The sequence below is a fragment of the Pleurodeles waltl genome, chromosome 3_2 (assembly GCF_031143425.1).
Source record: "Pleurodeles waltl isolate 20211129_DDA chromosome 3_2, aPleWal1.hap1.20221129, whole genome shotgun sequence".
NCBI lineage: Eukaryota > Metazoa > Chordata > Amphibia > Caudata > Salamandridae > Pleurodeles > Pleurodeles waltl.
The window spans coordinates 25,856,881-25,883,625 of NC_090441.1; positions in this window are offsets into that span (position 1 = coordinate 25,856,881).

Here is a 26,745-nt window from a genome sequence, read left to right on the forward strand (position 1 = left end):
TTACATGCGTGGGCACAGTTGCATGGGCAGCTATGCCACTGTTGTGTCTTTGTTGATTCTTAGACATAGCAAGTGAGCAGTGAAACCATTTTAAATGTATGTGCTAGACACTGGTCATTATGAGTTCCCCAGCTACATGATGGCTAAACTGAATATATAGATGTTTGGTATGAAACAACTCGCATTAATAAACCCTCACTGAATCCAGTGATGGATTTAATAATGCATGCACACAGAGGGCACCTTGGAGGAGCCTCTGGAAAACCTACCAACCCCTAGTGTGGTCATTGACTGGTGCAAACCAGTGCAGCCACCTTAGACAATGTTCTGGCCCCCTGAGGTGACAGCCAACGCTCTCAAGGGCTCAGAAAAAAGGCCTGCTCTGGGCAGAGGTGATAACACCTTGTCCAGGCAGGATGGACATTCCACAGCAGGGAGCTTCAAAGGCCTTGCTGCCTTCGAAATGTAAACTAGTCCTCTCCAAATGAAATAGAAGGTCGTCCCCCAGTTCCTGATCCCATGTTTGATGACAGGACTGGCAGGAAAATTTCTTAAATTAGGAGGAGTGCCCACTTCATGCCTTTCCCACCCCTAAGGTGGATGAGCTGAAGTGGATACTACTTTTCGAATTCCTCCACCTTGTTTGGAAGGGTTTAGGTCAGTAGGGTTAGGGTAAAGTCCACTTCCCAAAGGAAGAGGTTATAAACAGGGTGTACGCACCCTAAAGGTGAGTAGCTCATTGGATACCACTTGGCACTCCTGTAACGCCTCTAAATTCAGCATTTAGGCAGCACCCCTGAACCCTAGAACTCAGATTCCTGATGGCCTTAGAAGAGGCAGACACTACAGCGTCGCACCAGCAGAGAAGACTGCAGATACCAACTTACTTGGCCCCAGCCCTACCCGCCTGTCTGCAGTCCTCGATGATCCTGTGCCAAAAGAAGCCCTGTCCTGCAGCCCAGCGACCTCCAAAGCCTAGGGAGGACTGCCTGCTTCAATAAAGACCAAGATCTCCCGAAAACAGCGGACCTGTTCAAGAAGAAACCAACTTTAAAGAACAAGAACTGCCCTCAGGAACCGCAAAAACCGCTCACGGACTCACTTCTGCATTCAATGCCCACGGCTCGAGTCCAAGTGGCCCACCAGTCCTGTGAAGGTTCCCCAGCGATTCTGAGCCCGAGTCCACCATGGGTTGATGCTTGCTGGACTCTGCCTCGAAGCCTACAGCTTGATTCCAAAGACTTCCCCTGACTGCGACCACCTATGCCCTGGGCACAATTTACTAGGGGCTTACAAGGGGGTAAAACCTTTGAAAATCAGGTAATGACCATGCTGACAAATAATTCAGGGAAGGAACACATACACTGGGGCCTGGTTAGCAGGTCCCAGTGCACTATCAGAGTCGAAAAACCTGCATCTAGGGGTTCAAATGGGGGCAAAAAGTGGGGGGCAGCTGCAAAGAGCACAGTTTTCTAACAGTTATTAAGCCCATTTTGTTCTCTGTAAATTAGAAAATGCTTACTCTTAATGCCTGGTGCGAGCATTAAACCTTTCTCTAAAACTTACCTTTTATTAGTGTTCCTAAATGGCTTAGACAGGGGTAGGTGTACCTTCTCTTTGATTTCTATTTCTCTTCTTATTGTACTCTTAGGATGCTTTTGTAAATAAGAAATTAAATAAGAAAAAGTAAAATAAATATAAATAATAACATAAGAACGGTGCAAGTCCAAATAAAAGATGATCACACATACAAACAGCTGGTTAATATTGTAAAGCACTGGTGTATATACAGGGAGTGCAGAATTATTAGGCAAGTTGTATTTTTGAGGATTAATTTTATTATTGAACAACAACCATGTTCTCCATGAACCCAAAAAACTCATTAATATCAAAGCTGAATATTTTTGGAAGTAGTTTTTAGTTTGTTTTTAGTTTTAGCTATGTTAGGGGGATATCTGTGTGTGCAGGTGACTATTACTGTGCATAATTATTAGGCAACTTAACAAAAAAAAATATATACCCATTTCAATTATTTATTATTACCAGTGAAACCAATATAACATCTCAACATTCACAAATATACATTTCTGACATTCAAAAACAAAACAAAAACATATCAGTGACCAATATAGCCACCTTTCTTTGCAAGGACACTCAAAAGCCTGCCATCCATGGATTCTGCCATTGTTTTGATCTGTTCACCATCAACATTGCGTGCAGCAGCAACCACAGCCTCCCAGACACTGTTCAGAGAGGTGTACTGTTTTCCCTCCTTGTAAATCTCACATTTGATGATGGACCACAGGTTCTCAATGGGGTTCAGATCAGGTGAACAAGGAGGCCATGTCATTAGATTTCGTTCTTTTATACCCTTTCTTGCCAGCCACGCTGTGGAGTACTTGGACGCGTGTGATGGAGCATTGTCCTGCATGAAAACCATGTTTTTCTTGAAGGATGCAGACTTCTTCCTGTACCACTGCTTGAAGAAGGTGTCTTCCAGGAACTGGCAGTAGGACTGGGAGTTGAGCTTGACTCCATCCTCAACCCGAAAAGGCCCCACAAGCTCATCTTTGTTGATACCAGCCCAAACCAGTACTCCACCTCCACCTTGCTGGCGTCTGAGTCGGACTGGAGCTCTCTGCCCTTTACCAATCCAGCCACGGGCCCATCCATCTGGCCCATCAAGACTCACTCTCATTTCATCAGTCCATAAAACCTTAGAAAAATCAGTCTTGAGATATTTCTTGGCCCAGTCTTGACGTTTCAGCTTGTGTGTCTTGTTCAGTGGTGGTCGTCTTTCAGCCTTTCTTACCTTGGCCATGTCTCTGAGTATTGCACACCATGTGCTTTTGGGCACTCCAGTGATGTTGCAGCTCTGAAATATGGCCAAACTGGTGGCAAGTGGCATCGTGGCAGCTGCACGCTTGACTTTTCTCAGTTCATGGGCAGTTATTTTGCGCCTTGGTTTTTCCACACGCTTCTTGCGACCCTGTTGACTATTTTGAATGAAACGCTTGATTGTTCGATGATCACGCTTCAGAAGCTTTGCAATTTTAAGAGTGCTGCATCCCTCTGCAAGATATCTCACTATTTTGGACTTTTCTGAGCCTGTCAAGTCCTTCTTTTGACCCATTTTGCCAAAGGAAAGGAAGTTGCCTAATAATTATGCACACCTGATATAGGGTGTTGATGTCATTAGACCACACCCCTTCTCATTACAGAGATGCACATCACCTAATATGCTTAATTGGTAGTAGGCTTTCGAGCCTATACAGCTTGGAGTAAGACAACATGCATAAAGAGGATGATGTGGTCAAAATACTCATTTGCCTAATAATTCTGCACTCCCTGTAGTTATTTAAACACTTATTTTTACATGACACATTACATTACATTACATATATGTAACAATAAGTACACTCTAGTACCATTGTCAATACATATGCACATCTTGCACTCATAAACACTTCCTCAGTCACATTCACACATGTATTGTTCAATTGGGTTTTGGTGATGTTTATGACATAATGAAAATATAATGTTCACATGTTATTTTTACAAGGTCATGGAATGCTCGTAGCATACCAAAAGATTCATTGCGTGAAGGCTGACCGCTCTGCTCTAGTCAGTGTACATGGGCCTGTCAGTAGCAGCTCGTGGGCCGTGGATGGGGCGGGGCGGGGCGGTGAGGCGCGAGACAGGGGAGGGAATTTAATTTAATTTAAAAAAATCACTTACCTCCTCTGCTGCTTCTCTGTCCCTCGACACTCCTCGCTGCAGGCACAGGCTCCCAGCCTGCCCTGCTCCAATCCTGACGTTGCTCAGAGCAGAGTCAGGATTGGCTGGAAGCACCCAGCCAGGGTGCTCCCAGGCAGACTGGGAGCCAGTGCAGGCTGACTCCAGCACAGCAACTGTGTTGCTGGGCTGGTAAGAGGCTACAACGCATGTGTGTTTGGCCGGCCCGAGACAGCCGGCCAAACACACATGCGCTGTGAAGGGGGATTGCTGAGCAGTCCCCCTCAGTGCACGTAACCCCCGTGGCCCCGCCCCTTTCAAAGAAAACAATAATAAACATAGTTTATTATTGTTTTCTTTAAAAGGTTTTGCAGCTGCCGCTGCTGGCTCAGGGGCAACCCTCCTCCGTCCAAACGGAGAAGCTGCCACTGGGGCCTGTTACTTTATTCTTGATGATAAAAGTAATTCTTAACATTCATCATCGGACTTCGTTTAGCTACATCAGTTTAGTGACGAGGGATAAAAGGTTTGCTGCCCCACTACTTGTAAGACTGTTTCTAGCAGATCATGTGACAGTTGGGTACCAGGATCAACTGTGCGGAGGAATGAGCTGTATCCTGTGACCAGGCGAACAGCAACAGATCGGATCGGAAAAAGAAAAGACAACTGACAGTAAGCACTGCCGGCATATTGCCTGTAAGTACTTATGTGAGTGGATGTAACTTGTTGGCAGCAAAGTTGTTTATTTAAATTAAGCAGGGCTTGGCAGCGCGCAGTTACCATTATTTATCACTTTGGCAGATTTCTGTTTTTTGTTTTTCATTGTCACGCTAAATAAGTTCAATTGAGACTATTGGCATGTAGGGACCGGACTTTACATAGGTTATAGATATTGCCAAAGGCATTGATCACCCAAAGCTTTAGCAAATAATAGTGCAAAAACATGATGTCTGGCTGTAGGTAGAAAATGTATTAAGTGCCGCAAATTTGGTCATTTTGGCTCTGTACGCAAAAATGTGAATGGTAATAGCAATACTTCTAATAACGTTAAGGTTAATGCATTAGATGAATTTGATAAAGCGATTTGGTCGAATACTGTACTTAATGTGGAAGATTCCTCTGCTAAATTTAAGGCTCCACTAGGGATAGTACACGTTGGTGAAGTGGAACTTAACGTTATGGCTGATTCAGGTTCACCAATCACCATCCTAGCAGACCAAACTTTTTACAGGTTCTGGAGGGGGCATAGAATTGCAAGACACTGATGTTAATCCAAAAGCATTCGGAGAAATTTGACATTAACATGTTAGGATATTTTGAAGTCCTGGAATTCAGAGGTAGCAGCATCAAGACTAAAAGATATGTAGCAGAAAAAGGAAGAAACACAGTTGGATGGAGAGATCTAGGTAGACTTAGGCCCTCATTACAACATTGGCAGTAAGTGACGCTTACCGCCATGCTGACTACCGCCAACATACCGCGACTGCAGCGGTATACCACTACGTGTATTATGACCCACACATAGAAATCCGCCACTATACAGACACACACACAAGTCCGCCAGACCAAAGGTCAGTGATAAACTGGCGGTACCAAAACCCACACCATTACGCAAACAGAAGTACTCCCACAGCATCAAGACTCACGAATCACCGCTGCAGTCATTCAACCGTGGTAAAGCATTGGCGGTACAGACCGCCACGCTCAAAATACACACACACTAACAAAACAACACCACATTGGACAATTCAAACTACACACACCTGACACTCATACACACACCACACCCACACCAATATAAAACACACACACTACCCACAACCCTTTACGACCCAAAGATTTTGGCAAGTGAGAGAGAGACAAGCCAGGAGCACCCACTGAATCTGGTCCACAAAACACAATCACCCATACACCATCCACGCACCTCACAGCACACACCCCAACACATCACCCCACACACCCTTACACATACCACTCACACTACACCCATGGCACCACAAAGACACCCCAGGTTTTCAGAGGAGGAGCTAAGGGTCATGGTGGAGGAAATCATCCGGGTAGAGCCACAGCTATTTGGATCACAGGTGCAACAGACGTCTACTGCAAGGAAGATCGTCATGGTGTCTTTTCCTCGGGATCTGCACGCTGCTGAACAAGAAGGCCCACCTCCCGGCGTCATCAACTTAGAAAGCTTTAATAGCACAGAGTTATGATGAAGGCAGGTGGGGGGAAGGGAATTAAGGTAGGGAACAGCTAGGAGAGAGATCTGAAAAGGAAAAGGTTAGAACAAGCATGCATATACTCATTAATGACAATCTAATTCACCATTAGAGCCTTTGCGTACATGCATCTCCATAATACCAGATTGATACTCTTTGTGCTTGGGCTATAGCCCCTTCTGTAAATCACAACACCAGAATGAACTGAGACCTCAGAGTCCAAAGAAGACCAGAGTTTTAGACCATGGACACTCTCTTAAATATCAATCATAGAACCACTTATGCATTGATAAAACTCTAACCATTAGATCTCAGTTTAGAAGACTCGTAAAACACTTAAAGAGGTATTTTCAAACAATATAAAGCATCTTAATATGTATCTCACATATCATGCATCCTAAAACAATGAAACTGTGATTTATTTATCTTTGAAACCCTTTTTGGATAAATGTTCTCCTGTACATGGAAAGCGCTTTAAGTATTGAGCCAAGGGCGCTTTACTTTCTGTGAACTGAAGTGCTTTCAAATATTGTGACCAAAGCGCCTTTTTCTCCTCTGGACCTGAAGCGCTAAGTCAATGCGTGTTATTATTGTGAAATGAAGCGCTTTATCGATAGCGCGTTGCTGCCGTGAATTGAATCGCTTTACTGAGCGCATTTGCTGCTGTGAACTGAAGCACTTTACTGAGCATGTTTGCTGCCGTGAACTGAAGCGCTTTACTGAGCGCGTTGGCTGCCGTGAACTGAAGCGCTTTACTGAGCGCGTTTGCTGCCGTGAACTGAAGCACTTTACTGAGCGCATTTGCTGTCGTGAACTGAAGCGCTTTACGGAGCGCGTTTGCTGCCGTGAACTGAAGCGCTTTACTGAGCGCTTTTGCTGCAGTGAACTGAAGCGCTTTACAGAGCGCATTTGCTGCCGTGAACTGAAGCGCTTTATGGAGCACGTTTGCTGCCGTGAACTGAAGCGCTTTACTGAGTGCGTTGGCTGCCGTGAACTGAAGCACTTAACTGAGCGCGTTTGCTGCCTTGAACTGAAGCGCTTTACAGAAGTGGCCTAAAACGCCATGCTCGTTAGGCTAGGGGAATGCTGAAAGTTAGGAAAAATCAACTCCCTTCTGACTTGGGCTCTTCACGACCTTACCGCCCACGAGTACGACCTACTCGTGTCTGAATTCCCAAATGGAATAACAGGAACCTTCGAGTTTCTGCCAAGCTGCCTCTGAAGAAATTCTGCTTTGCTCCAGAGGAAGGTCCCTTGAGGACTGACTGCATCGAAGTCTTCAAAATAGTGAGCCATGAGGTTTGGTGTGGCTGGGCTTTATAGGCCAGCCACACATCAAGATGGCTGCTGCCTCTAAAAACATGGGAAATGTAGTCCATTCATAGAATAGCACTGATAAGTGCATCTTGACCACCAATGGCCTGAACCTGCAGCTATGTGAGCTTTACCACAGGGCAAACAACGCTGCTGGACATTCTTGGAACAAGTGGGGATGACCAGTGGTGTGCATAACGCGCCGCAAATCCGCACAGCGGACCTTCGGGTGGAACCTGGACTGCGCCCAGCCTTGATCCTGACAAGATGGAGCTATGGAGGAGAGTCGTGGACATGGTCAACGCAGTGGGACAGCACCCCAGAACAAGGGATGACATCAGGAAGAGGTGGAACGAACTACGGGGGAAGGTGCGTTCCGTGGTGGCAAGACACCAGATAGCTGTACAGAGGACTGGCGGTGAACCCCCACCTCCTCCCCCACAACTAACAACATGGGAGGAGCATGTCTTGGCGCTCATGCATCCTGAGGGCCTGGCAGAAGTAGCAGGAGAACTGGACTCTGGTAAGTCAACTCTTTAATACTTTATCCCCATCCTTCCTGCATGCCATCACAAACAACAACCCACACCCCCATCACCCCACCACCTCAAATATACCACACTATCACAACCCACCCATCCCAATACCAAGCCCTGCATGCAACAACAATGCATGGACACCACTCACAGACCTGCATGGACACCCATCACCACAGCATGCACACTGGTGACAATCACTTAGCCAAACCAATCACAACTCACACAAGCCAAAGCTGCCTTGCTAATAACAGCCATAGAGGGAAACATATCCATGCACAAGATGGCACACGCAGAAACAATAACACTGCATTTACATCCCCACAGGACCCCCACTCAACGTCACCGGAGAGGAGGTGCCAGCCACATCCAGCCCCCCCCCCCAGAAGAGGCCCACAGTGATGACAGCAGCTCTGCACGCCTGGATCACGATGACCAACCTGGCCCATCAGGGACCTCTGGACAGTCAGTTACCGAGCCACAGTCCCAACACATCACAGAGCCTCCCCCCTCTGGAAACACCACAACAGCACAAACCCAGCGGGCCCATCCTTCTGTCCCCAGGACACGTCAATCAGCAGTGTGTCCACCACTACAGGGACCCCAGGCAACTCCACAAACACAGGATGATCAGGGACCTGGGGTCAGTGGCAGTGGGCACACGGTTCAGGGGACAGAGGCACAGGACAACAGGGAAGCTGGGAGGACTGCGGTGCGACAGGGGGAGGACAGGCCAAGGGAACCGACTCTCCATGAGGCACATCCTGGGAGCATACCACCATTCCCAGAAGACCATGGGCCAGATACTGGTCAAGTTGCAGGAGACCCAGCGGCTGCAGGAGGGACAGTACCTGGGGATCAGGGAGGACCTGAGGGACATCCACACCACCCTGGTCACCATTGCAGGGGTGCTGGCAGACATGGCCAACACTATGAGGGAGGCAGTGGCAAACCAAAGGGCCCCTGACACTAGCCACACCGAAGAACAGCCCTCTACCTCCGCCGATGCTAGTGGACAGGAGGCCCCGCCACAGGAACAACAGGCCACCAGCACCTCACCCCCTGCAGAAGGAGAACCACCACGCAAATGGTCCCTGCGATCCAGGCAGAAGCCAGAGAACATTGCCAAGAACCCCGCCAGGAAATAGTACTCCCCTGATTGTCACCCCTGTGTCCCACTCTGTCACCCAGTCCACCTTGAACTGCCATTGCTCCCATTCCTATGCCCCCTTGGACAATGCACCTGTGATACAAATAGACTGGACTCTACCCTGGACTTTCCTCCATCAGCAACCCAGCCCATTGCAATACCCCCTCCACTTATTAGCACCTAAATGAACACCCTTGGAACAAAATCAAATATGGAGTCTGTCAATTGTTTGACATATGTATTAGCTTCACAAACTGCAAACATTGCAAATCAAATGTACTGTAATATTTACATAGGTATGACCTGTAGTGGGCAGCAGTAAACACACCAGAAGCCAGAGTGGGGCGCAGAGATCTGAAAATAGAGATGCCAAAGGGTGCAGTAAGTGTCCATAGAAATAGTGGAATCAGGCTGACATGTTCAATGTCCAACACAAAACTGCAATGGAAGGTGAAGTTACAGTGTCTTACCTGTGTGTCACTGGAAGTACTGTTGAATTAGTGCAGTTCTGTTGTCCACATCTTCTTCCTCTGCCTCCTCTTCATCACTGTCCACAGGCTCCACCACTGCCACACGACCATCCCCAGGCTCATCCTCCAGCAGAAAAGGCACCTGGCGTCTCAAGGCCAGGTTGTGCAACATGCAACGATGATCTGGCACACCTTCTTGGGTGAGTAGTACAGGGATCCACCTGTCAGATGGAGGCATCAGAATCTGGCCTTCAGGAGGCCAAAGATTCGCTCAATGATCCTCCTTGTTTGCCCATGTGTCTCATTGTAATGTTCCACTACTCTTGTCCTGGCATTCCTAACTGGGGTCAGTAGCCATGAGAAGTTGGGGTAACCAGAGTCACCTGCAAATATCGAGGGATACCTGTTAGCCACACACTCACCCTTAGGGCCAAACCCACACCCATGTACCTACATCAACTGGGTGGGGACCATGGGCTTACCTATTAGCCACACCCGGTGCCTCTGGAGTTGAGCCATCACATATGGGATGCTGCTATTCCTCAAGATAAAGGCATCATGCACAGAGCCAGGATACTTTGCATTGACATGGGAGATGTACTGGCCTGCCAAACACACCATCTGCACATTCAGAGATTGAAAGCTTTTTCTACTTCTGAACACTTGTTCATTTCTCCGGGGGGAGGGACAAATGCAATATGTGTACCATCAATGGCACCAATGATGTTGGGGATATGTCCCAGTGCACAGAAGTCAGCCTTCACTGTGGCCAAATCCTCTACCTGGGGGAATACGATGTAGCTGCGCATGTGTTTCAGCAGGGCAGACAACACTCTGGTCAGCATTTTTAATAGGCTGTGACATCCCTGATGCCATGGCCACTGTCGCTTGGAAGGAACCACTTGCCAGGAAATGGAGCACTGACAGGACCTGCACTAGAGGGGGATACCTGTAGGGTGGCGGGTAGCTGAGATCAGGTCTGGCTCCAATTGGGGACACAGTTCTTGGATTGTGGCCCTATCAAGTCTGTAGGTCAGGATAATGTGCCTGTCCTCCATTGTTGCCAGGTCCACCAGGGGTCTGTACACGGGGGATGTCTCCATCTCTTATTCATCCTCAGTGGTTGAACTCTAGGGTGAAAAACGGTGAGCGAAAGGTCATATTCACACATATTTCAACATTAATATGCAATTTTTGCTTTACAGAAACAGTATGTGAACTCGTAGTCAGTTGATGTGGCAATGTCTGCTGTGACGCAGTTAGGTGCCATGGCCTGTGCCCGCCTGAAATGGTGGCTGCCTGACCTGTGAGGAGGGACAAGTGGAAATGAGGTAATTCCGCTGGCGTTGAGCGCAATTGCAGTCGGTGGTCGACGACTGCCGCGCAACACTGCATTGGTTATCATTGGGCCCTATGGGTTCCAGGAGCCAATGGCGATGTACGTCGGCGGTGACGTACGCACCGCCGCGGACGTGACCACCATTTTCTATCTGTGCACTCACTTGCTACCTGACCTTCAACAGGAGAGGACCTACACTGCAAGTGCTGCTGTGACCGGTGTCTGGAAGCAACAATGGCTCGAGTGTCTGGAGAAAGGGCCCCTGCCTTCACTTAGGAGGAGTTGGAGAGACTGCTGCATGGGGTCCTACCCCAGTACACTTTACTCTATGATCCTCCAGACAAACAGGTGAGTACACTGTGAGCATGATGCGTGGGCCATGAATGTATGGATTGCTGGTTGTGTAACCCTCGTGTAGAGGGGGTCTGAGGGGTACTGGGCAGAGTGCTGCATGTATGGTGGTCAATGTATGTGCGTAAGGGGGTGGGGGATATGTTGGGCCATGAGTATAACAGTCCGGACGGTATGACTAATACCTTTTCTGCTGGTTTTTTTCTGCAGGTCAGCACCCATCAGAAAAAGGTTTTTTTGGCATGCCATCGCCAGGGAGGTGCGGACCCTGGGGGTCTTCAACAGGCGGAGCACCCACTGGCGCAAACGATGGAAGGACCTGCACCACTGGGCAAGGAAGACGGCGGAGGCCCAGCTGGGGCTGGCCTCCCAATGAGGAAGGGGTGCCCATCGTACCCTGACCCCCCTGATTTTCTGCATCCTGGCGGTGGCCTATCCGGAGTTGGATGGGCGCTTGAAGGCATCACAGCAGCCACAAGGGGGTGAGTACAGATTCGGAATCATGACTTTGCGCGCATTAAGGTATTACCTGGATGGGGGTTGTGGGCTGTGGGTGCCCCTAGACCAGGGCAAACATGGCAGGGTATGTTCAATGATGGGCAAGCTCAGATTCACTCCAACCCCAATAATGTTAGAGGGCATCTACTAATGGGCAGGATCCTGTGGGTTTCAGGTGTGCAGCTAAAGGCATTAGGCATTGTACCCCATGGGCTGGTGACTAGCATTGTAACTGGTAGTGCATGGCCTAGTGCATAGGGCTGTTCCCTGTGAGTTGTATACGCCAATGGTAGTGTTGTTGCTGGCATTGACCAAGTGTATCCTCTGTGTCTCCCCCCCTTTTTGTTTTGTCACCCTGTTCTTGTGTGCATTAGCATCATCTGGCGGAGGAGGAGAGGCACCGGCGACGGAGGGAGCTGCATCCCACATGGGCCTGGAGGCCGAATCCACCGACGGTGAGGGCACCAGTGGGACGGAGGGCGAGGGGAGCACCACGACGGAGACAGGAGGGGACAGTACCGACAGCGACACCTCCTCTGATGGAAGCTCCCTGGCGGTGGTGGACACCTGTGCCCACCCCAACAACAGGTACAGCCGCCACCACCCGTACCAGCACCGCCCTCCCAGCAGCCCCTCAGCGTGTTTCCCGTGCCCGCTCACCCAGGAGGGTGGGCATCTCCTTCGCCCCAGGCACCTCAGGCCCTGCCACAGTCAGCCCTGCTGGCCTGAGTGAAGAAGCTATTGACCTCCTGAGATCCCTCTCTGTTAGACAGTCAACCATACTGAATGCCATCCAGGGTGTAGCAGGGCATTTGCAACAAACAAATGCATACCTGGAGGGCATTCACTCTGGTGTGGAGAGCATTCCAGGCTCTGGCCAGCGCACTTATGGCAGCCACTGTCCCTCTCTCCAGCCTCCCCCCTCCAACTTCCTCTACCCAGTCCCAATCCCCTCAACCCCAGCCTATCCCAAGCACACCTTCGGACCAGCAATCACCAAATCAACACACAGAGCACCACACTTCATCTCACAGGTACTCACACAAGCACCATCCACATGCAGACACACCAACATCCACTGCCTCCACTGTGTCCCCCTCCTCCTCCTCGTCCACCTCCCTCCCAGTAGTGTCTCCACTCACAGCTGCATGCACTACATCCTCATCCACTACCTCCATCACCAGCACGCCTATCACTACACGTCCCTCACTGGCAGTCACCACCCCCACATCCATGCACACGTCCCCTGTGTCCTCTCCCACTGTGGCTGTGACCCCTCCTCCCAAAGTTCACAAACACAAGCACTCAGACACCCAACAGCCATCCACATAAACAGCATCCAGCCCATGCACCTGCACCCAAACACAGCAGACTAACACCTCCTACAACCACTCCCTCTTCCTCCACACCAAACCTTCATCCTCTTCCCGCCCCAGTGTCCCTAAGAAGCTTTTCATCGCCAACACTGACCTATTCCCTACCCCTCCCCCCCCCCATCCTTCATCTCGGGCCAAGGTGGCCTGAACCCAGCCCAGCACCTCAGGCACCCAGTCCATGGCCACTGTGGTTTCTGCAGCAACTGCAGGTGTGAGAGGCTCCAAGGAGGCACCCGTCAGCCCAGCTAGTGTGCCAGCACCACCTGCCAAGGCCAAGAATGGTCTGAAACCTAGCAAGGGCAACAAGGGGACACCAGCCAGCAAGTGGAAGGAGGCACCACCAGCCAGCAAGGTCAAGAAAAAGACACCAGCTGACAGAAGCAAGGATGCATCACCATCTGCAAAGGGCAGGAAGGGGCACATAACACCAGCCATGGCACTTCAGCTGTCCGAGGCTGCAGGTGAAGGCCTGGAGGCTACCACCACCACTGGCAGCACCACCACCTGCACCACCTTCCAGCAGCACTACTGCCAGCAGCAGCAGCCCCAGTGGGCAGCCGTCCGAGGCTGTAGGTGAAGGCCTGGAGGCTACCACCACCACTGCCAACACCGCCACCTGCACTGCGGGCAGCACCGCCACCTGCACCGCGGCCGGCACCGCCACCAGCAGCACCACTGCCAGCAGCAGCCCCAGTGGGCAGCCGATCGAGGCTGTAGGTGAAGGCCTGGAGGCTACCACCACCACTGCCAGCACCACCATCTGCACCACGGCCGCCATCTACACCGCGGCCAGCACCGCCACATGCACCGCCGCCAGCAGCAGCAGCCCCAGTGGGCAGCCATCCAAGGCTGCAGGTTAAGGCCTTGAGGCTACCACCACCACTGCCAGCACTGTCACCTGCAGCGCAACTGACATCCATTGAGCAGCCGTCACCGCCGGCGAGCAGTGTGTAGTGGTGACTACATGGGCTGCAGTACATCCTGGCCCCTGCAACACCTGTCGGTGTGTCACACAGGTGAGAGACTGTGACCTTGCCCCATCCAGGATGAAGCACACTGGGCACAAGGCCCCCTCCAGAACCAGTGGAAGAAGGCATCCACTCAGCCCCTCCTTGCCAGGATGAAGCACACTGGGCACAAGGCCCCCTCCAGAACCAGTGGAAGAAGGCATCCACTTGAGAGACTGTGGCTTTGCACTCCCCAGGACCAAGCAGTGGTCAAACCACCCACTAGAGAGACTGTGTCTTTGCACTCCCCAGGACCAAGCAGTGGGCAAACCACCCACTTGAAAGACTGTGCCTTTGCACTCCCCAGGACCAAGCAGTGGGCAAACCACCCAGTAGAGAGACTGTGGCTTTGCACTCCCCAGGACCAAGCAGTGGGCAAACCACCCACTAGAGAGACTGTGGCTTTGCACTCCCCAGGACCAAGCAGTGGGCAAACCACCCACTTGAGAGACTGTGGCTTTGCACTCCCCAGGACCAAGCAGTGGGCAAACCACCCACTGGAGAGACTGTGGCTCTGCACTCCCCAGGACCAAACAGTAGCAAACCCACCCACTAGAGAGTCTGTGGCTTTACACTCCCCAGGACCAAGCAGTGGGCATGGAGCCCCCTCCAGGCCAGTGGCATTATACCAGCTTCCGGATGAGGTGCCCCCCTATTCCCTGTCCCCCTGAGGTGCCTGTGTGTTTTCGACCTGGTGCCCCTGCAGTGTTCTCTCCGTATTGAGGCAGGAGTCAAGTGTGGCCTTGGCCTATGTGTTATGGCCCAGTGGGCCACGGACATTTTGGAGTGGGCATTGTCCCTCCTTTTGTATATATTGTATATATTGTACATACTGTTTATTGTTTGAAGACGTATTTATCTAAAATTGCACTATTCACTCATTTTACTCCATTCCTTTTGTCCTTGCGTTATTCCCAAGGGTTACGGGGTGTATATGTAATGTTGTTGCATCTCTTTGTGTGTATGGTGTTGGGGGTGGGGTGGAGGTGTTGTGTGTGTGTGTGTCACTCTCTTTTTCCTCCCCCCCTCCTTTGTGTGCTATGTGCAGTACCCACCGTGGTCGTCTTCGCCGGCGTTCATGTTCCTGGTGTATGAGAAGGTAAACCAGCATGGGGAATACATGCAGCTCAGGCTCCATGGCATCGTGGTTCTTCCTTGAGTGTCGAGAGGTGAGTCGTTTCCCTTCAGTGTTCTGCTTCTGCTGTGCTTTTATTGGCGTTGGTGCTGCCCCAGAAAAGGTGGCGGATGGGCGTGTTGTAACGTTGTGGGCGGGACATTGTCTTCCACCTGGCTGTTGGTGGTTACTGCAGCGGTGTGTATTAAAATGGCTGTTTGTGTTGGGTGTTTCCGCCATGGTCATGATTCCATTTTTTTTTACTGCCGGCCTGTTGGCGGTGTTACTGCTGCTTTATCACCGACCGCCAGGGTTGTAATGAGGGCCTTAGTATAATATTGAAACCACGATCGCCTGATCCCATAGAACTTGGTAATCCACCTATATCCTACATAGGTAACGAAGAAGGATTAACTATTGAAGAAGTTTTAAGGAAAAATCTGACATTTTTTACAGATTGTATTGGATGTGTAAAAGGTTTTGAACATGCTATTAAAATAAAAGACAAGGCAATTCCTGTTGCACATATGGTTAGACCGGTACCATTGTCTGTGAGGAGTGAATTAAAAGATTTACCGTCTAGGCTTTGCAGGGAAGGTGTTATTAAACCTACTGATTCCTCACAGTGGCTGCAGTAATTACAAAAAGTGAATCTGGGGAAATTAGTCTATGTGCTGACATGATACAAACACCCTACAAAATACGTTTAGCTATTAAAAATAGAAGAAAGGCAGTGAAGGAATTTAGCCTAAACCTCTTGTAGACTAAATATTTTTCAAATCTTGTTCTGAATGTTGCTTCATTTATTATATTTATTTTTAAAACTGTAATACGTTATAGGATTCTTGGATATGGTGTGGTTGGATACATAGTTTTGCATTTAAAGTGTAAATCTGCTTTTTGTGTTTTTAGTATGATAATCTGTATTCTGTAAATGCACTGAAATGTATTTTCAGTATGTATTGTCTCTCTCTGTGCTACTGTATCCAGTGATAGAGCCTTTTGGTGGTGGAATGGGGGTAGTGGATATTTTCCCATCACCATCCTAGCTGGTCCCACAGCCTGGTTGGCAGCATGTGCTCTTTAAAGTGGGGTAAAAAGCCATACCATAACTCCAGATGGGGTTTGCATAGGGATCATGGCCCTAGACTCAGGCTCCAAGTGTAAGTGTGATTTGTTAGGACACAAAAGGGCAGAGAGATTGGTAAATGACCAGACTGAACCATCACAGGCGGAATGTTAGAATGCAGGCGGGATGTGCAAGCCCCGAGAGGCGTCTGTCAGTAAAGGTCTTCGCCTGCAGTGGCAGAGAGAAGAAACGTGTCTGAATACTATCTTCTCACCTGCTGTAAAAAGCTCAAAAGGGGTAGGGAGAAGTATGAATGGTTGCAAAAGACATCACTGGTATGCAGAATGACATCAAAGAATATCTTCTGATGAAGCTAAAACTAGAGTTTTTCAGCTACGCAGATTAAGTTGCCTTCAATTAAATGGCCTTTGACCTAACAAGATATCCTAAATCCCATGGCTCCAAGAACCCCATATGACTACTTCCTAACTCTATACCGACCAGGTTAAAAGGATGGATGGTGTCTTACAGTTGTTTCTGTAGCCAGTGATCCGAGTACTGGTTGAAGTATTTAGTGAGCCAGTGTAGATGGCCAGGTGGGTGGCAAGGCCCTCCCTCCATATCCTTCTGAATGAAGCACGGTTGGATAGCAGTCAGCACAGTCCTTTTAGGGGTGATTATCTGGCTTCCCCCTGCCTCCTCCAGTCAACAGTCACACAAAGCCTGAGGGCTAGGATGAAGAACTGGTCCGAACACAGTCTCCTTTCAGCTTGTGTCACCTCAGACTGAACCTGTGCTCTCTGTCAGAAAGCTCTGACCAATCATCATTATGATCTACTCAGGGAGGCCCCTCCTTCTACATTGTGATGTGAGGGTGAAGCAGCTGGTCACCTAGCAACTGTAATCACTGTATGCCTAGCACCCATTTTATATTAATTGGCCATGACATGGTCTTCTCATCTGTAAATGGACCTACTTCATCCTGGTCTATTTCTCAACCAGGGACACAAGTTACTTTTCAGGCTGCTCAGCAGCTATCCCTGGTGCGAAGTGGGATTCATCTTCCTTCAAGGGAACCAAAACTCACTAGATCTCATTTCACCTTTATATTTCCTCACCTAGTTCCCCTGGAAACTGCAGCACAGCTGGGTATTTGCATCTGCGAACTGCTTGGCAGTAATGGAATTGGGCTTCGAAGTTCTCTGAAAATATGTATATTCAGAGTAAACAAAATGTCTATCGATAAAGTTATCGAAAGGAAGATCCCCAAATACCTGTGTATTGACAACTCAGGTCTACTCATACTCTGCAGTTGAGTGATTAGAATCCCCACGTTTTTGTGAATTGTAATGGGGTAGTTTACATGTTGCAAAATCCTTTTTTTCTGAAAAGACACGTAGAACATCAGGCACCCATGTTCCCTACATTACTGTCATCTCACATGAGAACGGAAACCATGATTCAGATGCTGCTTGACTTGGCAATTGGGGTAGGATCAGGGTTAGTCATGCATCTTAACAAGAGGTTATCAAAACCGTTTATGACTGTAATGGTGAAAGTCTACATTAAAACACGGTCCAGAGTAGAATACTTACAAAATAAGGTGAGAGGGCCGCCATCCTTGTGAGCTCTCACTAGCGGCTCCTTTCATCCTCTTGCTTGGCCACTTTGGAGCTGCTCGCTACTAATTGGTGGTCTGCTGTGAGGGTGAGGTGGCAGAAAACCTCTAGTCTGATTCTGGGATATTGACTCTGGCTGACTCCTTGGTGATAGATTGCCCTTCTCCATCCCGCATAGCAGCCAAGAGACATGCATGAAGTGTTCTTAGCAAGAGAGCAGTAGTGCCAACCCGGCATCCGATGGCTCTTTGAGGCAACAGATTTGTATTGGGAGTACTGGCAGACAAGTGAAGAGTTATGGGATAACTAGAGCCATGGTGATATGCTAAAGGGGACCCTGGCTCAGTGATTGGGTGGAGAGGAAACAAAACAGTAACTTTTACTCCCAGCAGTCAAAGGAACAGACACGGTTACAGATGTAGTGAAGGTTGTGGAGGGGAAATTGGATGGACTTCAACTAAAGTGAAGGATAGCAGATTAGAAAGGAGAAGAGTCCAGTAAGTTGATTGTTGATCCAAAGAAACAGATGCAGGGCCGGCTTTAGGACTGGTGGTGCCCTGTGCAACAGTTTATTGTGGCGCCCCCCACCCCATGACCTCATCCTCGGTTTCACTCACTACCACCCGGCAAATGTGCCCCTCATCTCTCCATCGCTCCCCTCTCACATACATTTATGTGTTTTAAAGCACTTGTAAAGACTGGCTTTACTAATTCACTCAGCTAGCCACATAAAATATAGGGGCATATTTAAGAGTACCTAGCGCCACTCTAATGCTACATAAGTGTCATTTTTTTACGCTAATGAGGTGTTATAAGGCCAAAAGCGCAGTGCCATATTTAGAAAATGGATGCATTGTGCTACTTTGTATCCCTTTGCGCTACATTATGCCTCCGCCTGGTATAATGTATGCAAAGTTGGCATTACCCCATTAGGGGGGGCCAAACAAATGGCGCAAAGAAATCTGCCAGATTTGTCTTTTTTTCCAGCACTTTTAAAGCCTGCTCAGAGCAGGTGTTAAAAGGAGGCGTCTGTTGGTTACATGGGCCTCTGGCTGCTTTGCAAGATTAGCATCAAATTGTTTATGCTGATCCTGCAAAGTGGCGGAGCACTGTGTGCAGCACCACTTTTTCAAATATGCCCCTTAGGGCAGTGCTTAATTTGTAAATAAAAAGGTGCCGGTGCCCAAAGCCCTCCTCTTAAACATGCGGCTGCTGCAATTAAATGTGTGACCACGTAATACAGAGGCAGCGTAATCCTGAAGCCATCTCGGGCCTCTTCAAACCATTTACAGGCACCCACTGCCCCTTCAGTTCACTCTTGCGGATTTCTGCTTTTTCCCCATTGTGACGCTTTTCCATTTTTCTCTTCCTTCGTCTTTCCTATATGTGTCTTTTTCTCGCAGTAAATGCTTGAGGCAGAAAAATAAGTGCAGGCCCTCAAAAATAAATGCCGTGCTCCACACTGGAAACAACAAGCACAAATTAAGCACTGCCATGGGGGCATATTTAAGAGCCCTTGGTGCCATTCTAATGCTACAATATTGTCATTTTTTAACACTAATATGGCATTAGAAGGCCAAAAACGATGTGCTATATTTACAAAGAGGCGCAATGCATGCATTATGCCACTTTGTAACCCTTCATGCTATATTATGCCTGCACCAGGCATATTGTATGCAAAGGGGGCATCTCCCTGTTAGGGGGACCAAAAAAATGACCCAAAGAAATCTGTCTGATTTCTTTGTGTCATTTTTTTCCAGCACGTTTAACACCTGCTCAGAGCAGGCATTAAAACGAGGCTTCCATTGGTTACAATGGGCCTCTGGGTGCCTTGCAATATTAGCGTCAGCATTTTTTACGCTAACCCTGCAAAGTGCCGGACTAGGATAAAAAATTCTGATGCTAGTCCCCTAACTACCGCCATGGTGCGCCTTATTTTAATTATGACGCACACATGGTGGTGTTGGAGGGACACTAAGGGGTGTAAGAAAAGTGGCGCTGCACTGTATGCAGCGCCACTTTTCCTAAATATGCCCCATAGTTCTTTTTTTTGCAGCAGGCATATTAGCCCTCCATGCTACTTTATGTTGAGTCAAAGCTGCCACTAGGCAAAACTCCCATCTCCCTATCTCTAGCAGGAACAGTAATCACAAGAGGTATCTTGACATTTTAATTGTTTCTTGAAGGCTAAACGCACAAGGAACTTTTCAGCAGGTGCTTTTAAATCGCAAGTTTTGTAAGTATTTGCTAAACACAGCGCCCCCCCTAAGGTCAGCACCCGGTGCGGTCACACCCCTCGCACCGCCAAAAAGCCGGCCCTGCATAGATGTTGCTGCTAAAGAACTGATGTCCTTTAAGGTTTTGTTGTAGGGAAGGGATTATCAAACTTGATGTGAAAATTGGGCAGTTGGACCATAGGCAGAGAAGTTCTCTTCTTAGGTCATGGGAGTTCCAGTGACTACAAACAAGTGAGCATTTGTTTGGGACATACGTAGGGTGTTGCTGGAGCAATTTCATCCTTCTCAGGAATCAATTGTCAACAAGGTTAACGGATCTTTGGACCCTGCATAAGGATGTGGTTGCACCAAACAATGAAATGTCAACACAAATCAATTAGATTACATAGTATAACCAATGTGGCCATAGAAGGAAAAATCCAGTATGGAATAAAGTTAGGGAGTTTTATTACGGAGTTAAGCTCTGAGTCATGTAGACTGTTCTCAAGACAAAGTTATAAAAACACTGAATCACCAAGAGTTGACCAAGGCGACAAAATAAGTTAAAGCAAACACATCAAGAGAACTAAGTACTCAACAAAGACAATACAGAACATGAGTAAAATAGCCTGATGAATGGAAAACAAACATTGCTCAGATTTAACAAACATCAAGGCAATTAAAATCATCAAAGTTCAATTTAGTGAAGCAACGGGAAACCCTATGCATCAGCCAATCAGGGATTAACATGTGCGGGGCCAAACATGTGCAGGTGATAGGCAACAAGTAAGTATACAGGGAAAACGTCAGCATATAAGAAGCTCGATGAAGAGTCTTCTCATTTGGTTTAGTGGGAGATCTCTAAGTCTCAGCAAGGCATTTCAAAGGGGCAAAGGAAGAGAGGATAGTACCTCTCCGAATCCAAGGGGCTCAGAATGCAGCGAAGAATGGCGTGGAAAGTTCTGGTGAATCTGAATCTTAGTTCCACTGTTCATCAATCTTTTAAAGTTCATAGGGCATAATGATTCATCAGTTTCTCAAGTCATCTGACATTAAAGGAGCAACGTCCAATAGAAATCGATCATGTCACTCCAACTTGAAACATCCACATGGTCTACCAGGTCTGTCATGAGAATGGTGTCCATCTGTACACTTCCACGCAACAATGAAACAAATGTTAATACTGTCAGTCCACAGTCCAGGATGTTCCACATTAAGGACGTTTTTTTCAAACTCTGTATGTGTTGAACAATAAACATCTATTACCAAGCTAGCCTTCTCATGGGAACGAAATCTGAATGAAAGGTACATGTTAACAAGATGACAAAAATGTTTGCACAATCACGAATACAGGGCCTAGCAGGCCTCACATTCGACTAATGCACGTGAATTAAAACAGCACATTAATACATTCAATCAAAACACATTTTAATACACAAACTATAAATTTAGCAACAATAAGTCTTCATTAGCATTCATGTTATAATAACTTTAGATAAAGTGACTGTTAATAACTCAGTCATTGTGACGCAGTACTACATTTCTCTATTTTTGCACAAGTATTTAAGAATTTAGCATCAAAAAATCAATATTGTTTCAATGCAAACTATTAGGTTAGACTCTAAAATAAACAGTTAGACAGATTAATTCTTTAAATATGTAATTTAATCTTGATACCACCGATGTTTACGTGAGTAGTATAAATTGAATGCAAACTAACAGCTTTTCGGTGCATCACTCTACATTCAAACTATTAGTGCTTTGATTGACATGATGCATAAACTGTCACATATAGATGATCACTGTGACATGAGGGACAGTACTAACATTTCTGCGACACCAGTGTAGATTGACGATATTGAACTCTATTGATGATGTTGTGCATCAGATGGTGCGGATTGCCTCTCGCCTCCCCTACTAATTATGTTGAAACAACTCTGAGGCTAGTGTCATGGTGGACAGCCTATGGTCCATTTAGGAGAGGAGTGGCATTCTGAAATACACTTTATAAATAAAGAAGTTATTCTGGGGAAACACTGGATTGTGCTTTTGGTAAGGTACTAAACATAAATCACCAAAACCATCTATATGTATGATGACAGGAACTCTTTATTCATGCCTCTTAACAAGAGGTTTATGACTGTAAAGTTGAAAGTCTGCGTTCTAAACGCAGATCAGAGTGAAGTACTTTTAAAATAAGGCCAGAGAACAAGAGGATAAAGCATAGGTATCATGGATTAAACGAACACTTTTGCATGTAACTGCGACATAGCGTAAGCAGTTTGTGTTCTTTTCCCGTGTTCTGTCTGTCTGCTTTTATCCTTCACCCTTGTTTAGGTCTAGTTTGGTCTCATTGAGAAATTTTGCCGAATATGTAATTGGAAAAGGGTTAAGGCTTGAAATGGGTGTGACTTAGTGATTGTTTTTGGACCGACTCTGTAGAGCTGCTGAATATTTTGTTGTTCTTCTCTATAATTATCCTGCCCATTGTTGTGTGTTGTTATTAAACATATTTAAACATAAAAAAGAACTGGTGCCAGAATATTAATGCCATTCCTCTTCGATGGTTCTGATTCGATGAAAAGGTTACACTGATCGAATAGTTATAATGGGAAACGGTGTGATGAGATAAAATATACTGAAGGTTAAACAGCATAACAAAATATAAGCAGAAGAAAATACACTTAAAGTTAGCTTGCTGGAATAGAATCTTAAAGATGGGTTGGCTTTTTGGACAAAGGTTTCGAGGTTAGCACTGCAGCGTTTACTTGCCTGGACATTGCATGCACCCAAGATCATAAGCATGGAGTTTTAGATCAATACAATCAGTTGAGTAGGATTTGGAGCATTATACTGATTTAATGTGGTCTGCATCATTGTGCACTCACTGGTTGTTGTGCTAGCTCATCAGTGCCACAGGAATGTAGTCCTCACAGCCCTCAAGTCAATACCATCTCCCAGCAATGTATCTGTGGTCATAAGGGCATGATCTATGATTTGTAATGTAGCAGTCTCCATGATGAAGCGTGATCTGAAGCTGGAATTGTAGTCATGCAGGAGATTGGTTGCACTGATGGTTGCGCTGATGTGATCTTGGAATTGTCTACTCTGCTGTTTCATTGATCTTGCTGCTGAATGGTAGGTGAGTAATCTGCCAGTAGCTGATGTCATTAAGATGCAGTGAGGGTTTCTTCAAAAGAGGAAGGGTAATGTTGGGTATGTTACTATGTATGGGGGTGTTTTATGTAACATCTTCCAAAGAGTTCTTTTGAAGGCCTTTAATGTTTGGGAGTAGAATGACTGGCTTGGATTCGAATGCAGTTGAGGCATTAGCATTTTGGATCCGAGACCTGAAAGATGCTTCACGTCGTGGGCTACCTCATGAGCCATAAATCTACTTTAACTTACATTCTTGGGTCGGTTTCCTTCTGCTACGAATTGGTGATGACTGCTCCTCTTCTGATGGTCAGCCCACTGAGTTTGGGACCTGCCATGAGAGTCTCTTTTGAACTTGCTTTTTGACCTCTTTGAGTCAGATGCCGATGTTCCAGGAGGCCCTTGTGGGTGCTCGTTGGTGTTTCAGAAATCCTTGAAGTGCTGCCAGTTTGTTCTGGTCGTTTGATTTTGTGGGCAAGCTGCTGGTGAGTCCCTGTTGTGGGTAAGCGGCTTGTCACAAGCTCCACTCTCGTGTCCGGCAAACCATGCAGCACCAGTTTACTAGCTGCAGTGCCACGAGCTTTACCAATGTCACTCCTCAATGTACTGAGATGAGGTGACCATCTTAACTTGGGGGAGCACCACGTACCAAGCAGCACGTGGGTGGTCATTTTATACTGGTCAGTTCATGCTCTTTCCATTAAGGATAACCATTGCAGCTCACTCTGCCTCAAAGAGCTTGATTTATCAAGCAGAACAGGTACACATTTCTTTTATTATAAAAAGTTAACTTTCGTGACAAAGTTATGAAAATTAATTTCTTGTTGCTTTGGGGAAAATGCTTGGTTTCGGTGTAATTTATTCCTCAACAGGTCTCTGTTAGCATGGCAAGCCCTCAGCAAATCACTTAACCACCTCCATTTCTAACACAACCTGGTGTGCAGCAGCAAAGGAAGGGGTCATAGTGGTTGTGGCTTTTTGAAAACTATTTAGTAGTTATTGATTCAATTAGGTATAGTCTTGCACGTAAATTTGCATATATATTTGGCAGTCTGGGACAGGCTGCTCATCAAGTTTTTGATAACCTACCTCCAGTACCGAAAGCACAAGGGCAATCTGGCAATACAAATTGGAATATTTTCATTGAGGCAATTTAGAGGTTACGCAGACAATGTTCAGAAGCGTCAAGCCCTGAAACAGTTGGCTGAGGAGAGGGTAGAGGAATATATTTCTGAGAGTCTTAGCTGCAACAAGTCAATTTGCTTTCAACTGTTATTTAAGGAAACTTCAGGATAAATTGTTGAGTTGTAGAAACTCAATGCTTTTAAAAAGTCATTGATCTAGCCAAAGATATTGAGAGGTCCATGGTTGCCACAAATATTTTAAATGCTGAAACTGTTGTTAATATGGTATTTACTTCTGATTCTGAACAGCAAGTGGATCTGGTATGTCTGGTTAACCTACATTGGAAAAATTGGAGGAACACAAACAAGAATTCCACTGATACTTTTTACGGATGTGGATCCAAGAGCCATCTCAGTAATCCCTTAGGGTGTCCAGCAATTGGGAAATGTTGCTTGTCATGTAAAAACACTGGTCTCTTTCAGGTCATATGTAGAAGTAACTTCCAGGAGCCATCTTAGTAACCATCCAGGGTGTCCAGCGATTGGGAAACATTGCTTGTCATGTAAAAACACTGGTCACTTTCAGGTTGTATGTAGAAGTAAAAAGACTTCTATGAAAATCAACAGTGTGGGCATGGTATATGACACATGTCCAGACAGAGAAACTCAGCAATGTAGTTATTTCTGTTGAATGCAATTCTAAATTGAGTGCTGCTTCAGTAAAGGGGCCTCTGTGTGATGCAAACATTGATAACCTTTCTTTACAGATGGTGGCTGATGTTTATTCAGGCTCTCCAATCACTATTCTCAAAGAAACCACATTCTATAATAACTGTAAGGACAATATGTTTTTATTGCCCAAAGTGTTTGGAGAGAAGGACATTGGTATATTAGTGTACTATACATCTAAGTTAGAATGTTTTGGCAGAGAATCCTTCACAAAAATGTATGTTGCAATTAAAGAGAAGAATATAATTGGGTAGAAGGATTTGGCAAAGATGGCTTTATATCTTAAACCAGGGTCAGAGAATCCTATAGTTGCAGGAGATATGCCAGTAGCGTATGTTAGTGACACCGGAAAGACAATTAAAAGTATCTTACATGATTTTGGTGAAGGGTTCCAAGATCAAGTAAGAGTAGTAAAAGGGTTTGAATATCACATTAGACTCAAACCTCAGGCACAATTGGTAGTTCACATGGTTAGTCCTGTTTTACTCAGGGTTAGAGATGAGCTCAAACAGGTTTTAAAAGATGTATGAGACCACAGTATCATTGAACCTTGTGACTTTTCTCATTGGGTTGCGCCAATGGTTGTAGCTCATAAGAAATCCAAGAAGATTGGGCTATGTGCCAACTTGAGCACCCTGAATGAAAACATATTGGTAGATTGACACCCTTCTACCTAAGATACATTAGTTGATAGCCAACTTGGGGAGTGCAAAGTGGGTTAAGATAATCGACTTGTGATCAGCCTATCATCAGATTGCCTTGACATCAGAGTTGCCGGTATTTACAACCTTCATAAAACTATTTAGTGCTTACAGATATCTCAGACTACCATTTGATCTAACGTCAGCTGGTAGCATGTTCTAGAAATTAGTGGATAAATGTTAGGAATTGGCTCTCTAGTTGGCAGAGGCATGCACCCTGTTTAAGTAGGGAGCACAATCATAGTCAGGTTATGTCAGATACATAACCTAAATTAACCTGTGCTCACCCTCTGGTAGCTTGGCACAGAGCGGTCAGGCTTAACTTAAAAGGCAATGTGTAAAGTATTTGTGCAATATTTAAATTACTGTAACACAGTGAAAACACCTCAAAAAGACTCAACACGAGTTTTGAACAATAAAGAATATTGGTATGAATAAAACAAGATCAAAACAACAAAAGGCCAATAAGTAGAACTCCAGATATGAATTTTTAAAGAATATACTGCAATAGAGTGCTTAGAAATCAATAGTGCTAAAAGGTTTCTTAAGACTGAGCTAGACCAGGGTAAATCCAAAGTTCAGGCCTACCGCAAATACAGGGCAGGCTGGCTACAGGACACACAAAGGACACTGTGAAAAATAGAATGGACGGAGGGTCGCGTCGATGTCGAGGAGGCGATGCGGAGGCAATGTGTCGGAAACAATCTCCGCAGTCCGGGTGATATGTTGTTGTCGAGCTGCCCAGTCATCAAAGTGATCTTCTTCAGAAGCGGCATTGAATTCCTTGCTACGAAGGCAATGTGTCGTCGTCGAGCCATGTACCCGGCTATGCGAAGGCGATGCACCGGGGCTGGTGGTGTTGCGCTGATCCCGAGACGTGCAGTCAGTGATGCAAAATCCTAACCCTCACCGACAGTGGTGATGTGTCAGCGTCGAGGGAGGTTGCAGTGGTTCTGATCAGCGCAGCGGTGTTAATGCATTGAGGTTTGCATGAAAACAACTGCAGAGTCCCATTTCAAGGC